Genomic DNA, 10,000 nt, shown 5'->3' with positions numbered 1-10,000 from the left:
GACAACAGTTAACATTCGCGGCGCGTTTACACCTATGTCATATTTTGACGAGTTGTAGAAAAAGAAGAGGACAACGACTACGATTATCCCGGCATTGGTAACACTCGGCCTGAGAGCGAAAAAGAAATAGAGGGCACGTCCGGGATTTGAACCCGGGTCCTCTCGCACCCTAAGCGAGAATCATACCCCTAGACCAACGAGCCGACAACAGTTTACATTTTTTTTTTATTTATTGCCGGTCTTCGACATTACTCAGACGGTACAGTTAGCACACACTTGTGTATCACAAATTCCAACCGTTGGAGGAGGAAAAAAAAACGGAAGGTGCGTAAGGAAAGAAACCGCACAATAAAGCCGTCTGTCCATATTGGACTGGCTTTGTCATACTAAAATTCCTTCATGGCTGTCAGGGGTTCTAGCCTCGACAGCCAATCCGGTACACATTCTTGTATTTTATGGTTTTCAATAAATCGCGACATACATTCCTTGAAGTAAGCACGAGCTGGCCTAGCATCAGGATCGCAATGGTACCCTGCCATACGAGCCCGCCATATACAGTGTAGAGCATTTAACATAACAAAGTCATAGGGAACCCCGTCGTCATCTTTAATGGCCAGATACCTGATACCTTGGGGGTCCACCGGCAGCTCTTTCTTCAGGGTTCGCTTTAAGACGTCCCAGAAGAAAACTGCCGCCCAGCAATGTAGGAAAACGTGATCTATATTTTCGGGCTTCTTGCATATCAAGCAGTGCGACCCCCAAGGTACGAGACAACCCCGTTCCTCCAGAAACGTCTTCACGGAGAGCGTTCCTGTGTGTAGCTTAAAGAAGAAGGTCTTCACCCCTGGTGGCACCTGCATCTGTTTTACTCTTTTAAGTACATCCTGTCCTGGCCCTCCACTGTATATGGCTCTGTATAAGGGCACTGGGAAAACAATGTCGCATACATCTCTATACAATGTTTTCCTTTTCACATCACAAAGGTAATCATTTGTAAACCGAACAGAAAGGAAGCGTACACTGTCAACAACTTCCTTGAAATAACCACGCAAAGTTCCAGTCAAATTTGCCGTGCTAACAACATGTGCCGGCAAAGCGTTACTCAACCTTAGCTGACATACGGCGCGCAGAAAAGGATCGCGAACATCGCGAAAAAACAAAAATCGGTTTACAACTTGACGAACAAAAAGATGCGCCAGGCCCACACCCCCATCCTTCACTCTTCTGAACAAATTTGTTCGGCTGCACCTTTCCCATGTTGATCCCCAGATGAAAACTGCGAACACTCTGTGCAGCCTTTGCACATTTACTCTAGAACAATACAGCGTTTGCAAGACGTAATATAACTTAGTAATAAAAAACACGTTACAAATTGTCGCTCTTGCAAAAATGGACAGGTTAGTACTTTTCCATTTGTCTACTTTTTCTTTCAGTTCCTTGGTTTGGTTCCTCCAGTATTCGTCGCTGCTATTATACCTGTCGAGGGGAACACCCAGATACCTGGTCGGAGTTTTCACCCAGTTCACGTTCGCGAAATAGTCGGGTGCAGAAAACCAGTCCCCGTGCCACAGCCCTAGCGATTTGCCCCAGTTTACTCTGCTACCCGTTACGGCGCAGAAATGTTGTACTACAGATATGGTTTCCGTTACACTTGGTTTGTCAGTGCAACACACTGCAATGTCATCTGCATATGCGAGCAACTTCACTTCGGTCGCTGCCAATCTGAAACCACGTATTCCGTCATTTTCATTAATTGCTACACACATTGCTTCTACGTAGATAGCAAATAATAGCGGACTGAGGGGGCAGCCTTGGCGCACTGAACGCCTGATGTTAATGGGGGCCCCCAGACACTTGTTAACAATTAATCTTGTTGTGCAGTTCTGGTACGCCAAGGCCACGCCCTCAGTGATGATGGAACCGACATTAACATGATCTAAGATGGCAAACAAAATAACGTGAGCGACACAATCGAACGCTTTCTCTAGGTCGAGCTGAAGTACTGCAACACGGCCACCGATGACGTCACAGCACTCGAGCACACATCGCATCTTATGGATGTTTGAAAAAATAGATCGCCCTTTGATGCCACAAGTTTGATGGTCTGCGACTATTTCCTTGATGACGCCTTGAAGCCTGCTAGCTAAAACCTTCATAAATATTTTATAATCGACGTTTGTTAGTGAAATCGGTCTGTAGGATGACACAAATCTGAGTTTGTCTATTTGATCGCTCTTCGGTATTAGAATGGTGTGCGTTTTTCCAAAGGAAGGTGGTAATGATTTCTTTTCGTATGCGTCATTAAATACATGCGCAAGCAAAGGCGCCAGCTCTCTTTTAAAAGCTTTATATAGACCCGCGCTGAGTCCATCAGGTCCCGGTGATTTACCCAAGTTCAAATCGTCGATTGCCTTTTCGACTTCTCTCTCCCTTATTTTTTCCTCTAATCGCTTTTTTACGTCATCGCTCAAACGTGGCATGCGATGCAGAAAACCTGCTTTAAAACCCTCAACATTCGCTTCCTGAAATGCGAAGAGCGAGTGATAGTACTCAAAGAAGGCGCGCTGAATGCTATCACTGTCTTCAACGACATTCCCATTCACTAAAATCTGCTCCACATGGTTTCTTCGTCCATACGCCTTCTCAAGACCCAGCGCCCTTTTAGTGGGCGTCTCCCCTGCCGCTAGTGCATCCGCTCGTGCTCGCACGATGGCTCCTTGATAGCGTTCCTTGTCAAACAGTTCAAGTTTTTCTTTGACGTTTCGCACATCGTCTTTGTACGCACCAGGCTCTTTGCACTGAAGCGTTAGCAGCTGCCCAAGCAGTGTTCTGAAACCCTTTTCTTTCATTTCCTTCTCGAATTTTTTACAACTGGATCTTTCTATTGCTTTCATTTTAATCTTTTCTTTAAAACATTCCCACTTCTCGACGATTGTTCCCGCAGCATCACATTGAACTTCATTAATCGCATCCCGTACTACCTGTAAAAAGGGCTGGTCATTTAGTAACAAGGCATTCAGTTTCCACATATCCCACTTAAATACATGTCGCTTTTTCATTATACCTACGTTACATTTCACAAGGCAGTGATCTGAAAACGACACTGGTACTACACAGTAACCGTGGCATCTTGGAATCATATCCAATGAAATGTACATTCGGTCCAAACGCGCATGGCTGCTGCCCTGAAAACGTGTAAAAGTCACTTGACGCCCCCCTTCCAGACATTCATAAACATCATCGAGTTCATTTTCATTAATTAAATTTGATAACACTTCACTGCTTCGGTCACGCACACCTGCATTATTGACTCTGTCTCCAGCACTCAACACACAATTAAAGTCCCCTAACATCATCACGCGCATATTACAACAAACATATCGTGAAAGGTTCGAAAAAAAACGGGCGCGCTCATCTACTGAATTCGGCGCATATACGCATATGATGCGGAACTCTGAATCACCCATAACAATATCACAAAGAACAATCCTTCCTGACTCACACGAAAAAATGCTCTGAATCTGCAGTCCAGGCAGCTTCTTCACAAGAAGAACGCACCCTCCAGCCGTGCCTACAGCATGGCTAACCACCGCAAAATACCTAGTCGTGAAACGTCGCACCATGCTCCCGGTCTCCTCCTCTCCTTCAACTTTAGTTTCCTGGACGGCTAGTACGTCTATGTCGTGGTCAGTGACCAAACGTAGGACCTGACTTTGCCTACGACTAGCCGCCAGCCCTCTCACGTTTAATGTGGCAATCCTCAGGGACGGTATTTGAGCCATCTTGATCTAAAAGAAAAGTAAAGTAGGCCCGGAGCATGGTGCTTACCGCTCACGACTAGCCCTCGGCTAGCCGCCTCCGGGACCTCCCGGTTTGTTGGTGTCCTTAGACGTGGCCGCTTTGTCGGCAGGCTTCCTTTCAGGCGGTACATTGGGCTTTGGCTTGTAGCCCATCCGCCTCCCATGAGGAGTCTTCGTCGGTGGTCCCTCACTGGTGCTGGGTGCCCGATCCTCGCGGTCCTTCGTCTGGTCGTGGGTGCGCTTGACGGAGGCAGCAAGATCCCCAGTACGGTCGTCGTCGATGACGCCCTCGTCCTGCTGCATTGCGGTCGCGTCGTCAGTTGCGTCTTCACTGACGTTTCCCGTCGCCTGCCCCTGGGTCGTAGCATCCCGTTCCGTCCTACTCGGCTTCTGAGTAGCCTCAGCCGCGTTGCCGTCTACCTCCAGAATCGTCGTCCCACTACTTGTCTCTGTCGACACCATGTCACCGGTTCCTTTAGCCGCGTCCTCCGCCTCGGCCACATCCATGAGGTGCTCTGCCGCAACATCATTCACTGGTGGGCCTGTCACAGCGGCATAGGACTTCACGCATTCAGCGTCGACGTGGCCGAAACGTCTGCACCGGGTACAACGCGGTACTCTGCACTCACGGCGGACGTGTCCCGTGCCGTGGCAGCGCAGGCACTGCATCGGTCGACCGGGAACGACGACCAAGGCTAACTCTCCACCGACGCGGATCTGATGGGGGAGGTCTTCCACCTTCATGCTGGCCTTCAGCTTGAGAAGGACGGTCCTGGTGGTTGAGGTCTTGGTTCCCATGCCTTCAACGCGCCACCGTTCCCGGCTCACCTCCTCCACCTTGCCGAAAGCCGCGAAAGCCGTCCGGACGTCCTCGTCGGCAACGCCGTAGAGCAGCCAGTGAAGCCTAAGCTTCACCTGTTGGTCCTGCGGGTCAATGATGAGGCACCGTCGTCCCTTCACTTGAAGTTCCTTCAGGGCAAGCAGCCTTTTCGTTGCAGTTGCATCGCAGAGGGTCACTGCCCAGACGTGGTTGATTTGGTACGCCCCTATGCATACCACATCCGGCAGCAGGCCCGTCGGCAGAAGGGCATCCCTGAAATCCTCCACCTTGTACGGCCTCGCACGTACATCACCGTGCAAAAAGACGGTGTTAATCACCAGTTGTCCTTTAGGCAGCTGCGGCAAAATAAAAGCATAATCCTTATCATCGTTGAGCCTATTTCCGCGGCCAAAAGTGGCCGCTGTCGCTGCTCCACTGGAGCCCATGATCCTGCTGACCGCTCAGCTCGGCTGCCGGAAGCAGAATGACAACAGTTTACATTCGCAGCGCGTTTACACCTATGTCATATTTTGACGAGTTGTAGAAAAAGAAGAAGACAACGACTACGATTATCCCGCGCATTGTGTTGCGTTTCGCCTGCGACACGCGGTTTTGCCGGCGCGACTGCGGCGGGGCGGCAGACATTTTGGCCCGATCGTCGTCGCCGCAACGCTCCCCGCCAGGTGTTTCCAGGCGTTTCCAGGCATGTTCCGATGCCACGTGTCTTCATGTGCGTGTGTGAGTGTATGTGCCATTGTGCCCGAACCAGGCGATGCGACAGCAGGGGTCATCCTCCCCTTCCAGTCATTGTGCCTGAACCAGGCGCTGCGAAAGCAGGGATCACCCTCTCATTCCAGTCATTGTGCCCGACCGGCAGCGCTACGACAGTGTGCGTCACCATTAGCCCATTGTACATTCACGTGCTCGTCTGTTGAGGGGTTCCTTCTTGCCCTCAACTGCGAGAGTATAAAAACAGCTGCCCCCGGACGCCAAAAGGGAGGGCTCCGATTTCTTCTGTTGAGTAAAGTGCTCTCCCGTCTCTCTACTTCGGTCAACCTGACCGCCAACTCTTTGCAATGTTAAAATAAACAAGTTGTTTTGTTGTTACCAGTCGACTCATGCTTTGCCGGGACCTTCGGATGCTTCCAGTTGTACCCCAGGCCGCCAGGCCAACGCTACCCTTGGGGCTTGCGACCCAGGTACAACCACGGGCGTCAGCGCCGAGTTCCCAACAGATCGTACCAGCGGTGCGATCAAAACATCTGGTTGGCAGCGGGGAGATCGCCTCCGACTCCAAACAACTGTCTGCCAGCGGTGAGATCGCGACAACGGAGGCCAGCAGCGAAGATATGCAGTTGACTGTATGCTGAGCAGCTCAACGACGATCCGGGAGCAGTGCAACGAGCCCTGTGTGATGACTGGTTGCCTGCAGCGGAACGACTGCGCTGGACTCTTGGCTGCGAGGTTTGGTGAGTGCGGGACTTTCTTCTTCTGAGCTTTGCCAGGCTTTTGTTAGTGTCAGAAACAGAGCTGGTAATTGTGGTTGTCGTTGCTGCCGGGTTAGTTTGCGGCAAGACAATAGTAAGCAGTAGAGAAAGCAGCATTCAGAGCAGCCATGGATTTGAAGTCGTTGCGCAAACCGAAATTGTTGGAGCTTGCAAGAGAGTTGGGTCTGGATGTCTCAGACAAACTCAGAAAACCAGAACTGCTAAAGGCTATTCTTGAGTTAGAGGCTGAGGATGACGAGCTGTCGGAATGCCTTGAGACCATTGAAGAGAGGGAGACTGCAAAAAGACAGGAGCGCGAACTTAAAGAACAAAAAGAAAAAGAAGAGCGCGAACTTAAAGAACAGAAAGAAAAAGAAGAGCGTGAACGTAAAGAACAGAAAGAGCGAGAGCAACAAGAGAAAAAAGAAGAGCGCGACCGTCAACACGCGTTGGAAATGAAGCGTCTCGAGATAGAGATGCAACGCGCTCGTAATGGAAGTCAGGCACACGGTGCAGGAGAACGCGTATTGTTCAAAATGACTGACCTGATGCGGCCGTTTAAGCTTGGAGAGGACATTGGTTTGTTCCTGGTTAACTTTGAGCGAACGTGCGAGAAGCAGGGGTTCTCTCGGGAAACGTGGCCACAGCGCTTGCTCACTTTGTTACCCGGCGAGGCGGCCGACGTAGTCGCTCGCTTGGATAGAGAGGAGGCAGAGGATTTCGACACAGTGAAATCGAGTCTTCTAAAAAAGTACCGGCTGTCTGCGGAGGCGTTCCGTCGGAAGTTTCGGGAAAATGAGAAAGGCAAAAGTGAGTCATATACAGAGTTTGCGTATAGGCTTATGTCGAACATGCAGGAGTGGCTCAAAGAAGAGAAAGCGTTTGGTGACCACGATAAAGTTCTGCAGTGCTTCGGGCTAGAACAGTTTTATAGTCGGTTACCGGAGAACGTGCGATACTGGGTCTTGGATAGGCCAGACGTTTGTACGGTGGCTAAAGCCGCTGAGCTAGCCGAGGAGTTTGTGACGCGTCGGGCTCGCGGAGCTAAGGACGGTCAAAAGGGTGAATTTGGCTCCAAGTTTGAGAGGCCAAGGTTCACGCCCATGAGATTTAAGGGGGACACGCGTAGTGAGGATGCGAGTGAAAGCAGTCCGACCAAACGTAAAGAGACGGCGGCAGCCAAACGCAGAAAGCGGTTCGAGATGAGGCGAGCGCGCGTTTGTTATACGTGCCAGAAGCCGGGTCACTTTTCGGCGCAGTGTCCGGAAACAACACCAAAAGTTGTGTTTTTTTCAATAGGCAGCACTGACGAGAACATGAAGCTTCTCGAGCCTTACATGCGAGACCTCCTCGTGAACGGGAAAGAGTGCCGAGTGCTTCGCGATTCCGCAGCTACGATGGATGTAGTTCACCCGTCTTATGTAGAACCCCATATGTTCACGGGCGAGTGCGCATGGATCAAGCAAGCCGTGGAAGCTCATAGCGTGTGTCTGCCAGTAGCAAAGGTGCTTATTGAAGGACCTTTCGGAGCGCTTGAGACGGAGGCGGCAGTGTCATCTATGCTGCCACCCCAGTACCCGTACCTATTTTCAAACAGGTCCGATCACCTCCTGCGCGAGAAGGGGCTTTTGTTTGGTGAAGCTAGTGTTCAGGCCTTAACCAGATCGAAGGTTCGGGAGCTCGCTGCAAAGGCGGTAGTTGCGGGGCCGACGTTATCAAACAACGAAAAAGGGTCAGAGGCGCAGCAAGCTGATATTCAGAGCACGCCCGAACTGAATAAAATTGAGCCTGTAGCGTTGAAGGCGCCAGATACTGGAGAGGAAACGCCCGACACGGGAAAGTTAGAAGAGCTATCTACTGATTTGCTCATCGCGCCTACGTCAGACGGACTTGATAGGTTGCTAAAAGTCAGCCGGTCGGCTTTGATAGCAGAGCAAAAGAAGGATGGCAGCCTGGAAAACGTGCGCTGCAATGTCAAAGAAGGTATCGCCAGGAAAACTGCGCGTTTTGTGGAAAGAGGTGGAGTCCTGTACCGGAAGTATCTAGACCGCCGAGGAGTGGAGTTCGATCAGCTGATCGTGCCTCAATGCTATCGTCAGGATCTGTTGCGCTTGTCACACGGGGGTTCGTGGTCCGGACACCTAGGAGTTAAGAAAACTAAGGACCGTCTCTTGCAAGAGTACTATTGGCCAGGGTGTTTTCGGGACGCAGACCATTTCGTGAGGACATGTGACACTTGTCAGCGGGTGGGCAAACCAGGGGACAAATCAAGGGCGCCGTTGAAATTGGTACCTATCATAACGGAGCCTTTTAGACGGCTCGTTATTGATACAGTGGGACCTCTGCCGGTAACAGCCACGGGGTACAGACACATTTTGACTGTGATCTGCCCAGCGACAAAGTTCCCTGAAGCAGTGCCGCTTAAAGAACTCAGCTCAGTTGAGATAGTTAATGCACTACTGTCCATATTTGCGCGAGTTGGTTTCCCTGCGGAAATCCAATCAGATCAGGGCACAGTGTTTACTAGCGCTTTGACGACAACTTTTCTCGAAAGGTGTGGGGTAAAGCTGTTACACAGCTCAGTGTACCACCCACAGTCGAATTCCGTTGAGAAGCTCCACTCCGTCATGAAGCGCGTGTTGAGAGCATTGTGTTTTGAACATCAAACTGACTGGGAGCTGTGTCTGCCTGGGTTGATGTTTGCATTAAGAACCGCGCCGCATGCAGCTACGGGGTTTTCGCCAGCTGAACTGGTGTACGGTCGCTCGCTTCGATCTCCGCTTCGCATGCTTCGAGAATCGTGGGAAGGTAGGGGCGACGACCCAGTCGTGGTGGAGTACGTACTTAAGCTCCTCGAACGCTTAAAAAGGGCACAGGAGTTGTCAGGTGAAGCAATGACAAAGGCCCAGCAGAGGGCCAAGGTTTATTATGATCGGACAGCCAGGGCCCGTCGTTTTGAGGTGGGCGATGAGGTCATGATATTGCGCACATCGCTAAACAACAAACTAGACGTGCAGTGGGAGGGCCCAGCACGAATTGTTCAGAAACTGTCGGACGTTAACTACGTGGTAAGTCTGCCAGGAAAGCGGAAAGCACAGCAAGTTTACCACTGTAATCTGCTCAAACCTTATAGACAAAGGGAAGCAGTGGTGTGCATGATGGTAAACGTTCCTGAAGAGCTTCCGGTCGAGCTTCCGGGACTAGGCTCAGTGACGAACAGGGAAGACACCGGTCAAGTCATTAGTGACCTTATCAGTAAAGCACCGCTGTCGCCCGAGCAGAAAACCGAACTACACCAGCTATTACAAGAGTTTCAAGGTCTGTTCTCTGAGAGGCCTGGTAGGACTTCTGTACTTACTCATGATATAGAACTTACCTCCCCAGAGCCAGTACGATCCAAGGCGTATCGGGTGTCACCCCGCCAGAGCAATATTATGGAGGCTGAGGTAAAGAAAATGCTACAGCTCGGTGTTATTGAGGCAGGTGAGAGTGATTATACCTCCCCTTTGATTTTAGTTGAGGTACCGGGCAAGGAACCTCGTCCTTGCGTCGACTACCGCAGGCTTAATTCCATCACTAAGGATCAAATTTATCCGATCCCTAACATCGAGGAGCGCCTTGAGAAAGTTAGTAGCGCTCAGTTTATTTCCACCCTAGATCTTGTCAGGGGTTATTGGCAGGTTCCACTTACAGAAGAGGCTAGTAGGTATGCGGCGTTCATTTCACCAATGGGAACATTCCGTCCTAAAGTGTTGAGTTTTGGTTTGAAGAACGCGCCATACTGTTTTTCAAGCCTCATGGATAAAGTGTTGCGGGGACAGCAAGAATTCGCTTTACCGTATCTAGACGACGTAGCGATATTCTCCGCATCCTGGTCTGAGCATATGGCACAC

General features: G+C 50.5%; 1 non-coding gene across 1 annotated transcript; it reads right to left on the bottom strand.

Moving 5' to 3' along the window:
* Positions 1 to 131: 131 nt before the first annotated feature.
* On the bottom strand, positions 132 to 203 carry TRNAP-AGG (transfer RNA proline (anticodon AGG)). The gene has a single exon. It is a non-coding gene; the product is annotated as a tRNA-Pro (tRNA).
* Between the last annotated feature and the right edge of the window lie 9,797 nt (positions 204 to 10,000).

The sequence above is a fragment of the Dermacentor variabilis genome, chromosome 1 (genome assembly GCF_050947875.1).
Source record: "Dermacentor variabilis isolate Ectoservices chromosome 1, ASM5094787v1, whole genome shotgun sequence".
NCBI lineage: Eukaryota > Metazoa > Arthropoda > Arachnida > Ixodida > Ixodidae > Dermacentor > Dermacentor variabilis.
This window is presented reverse-complemented; position numbering and strand designations above follow the sequence as displayed.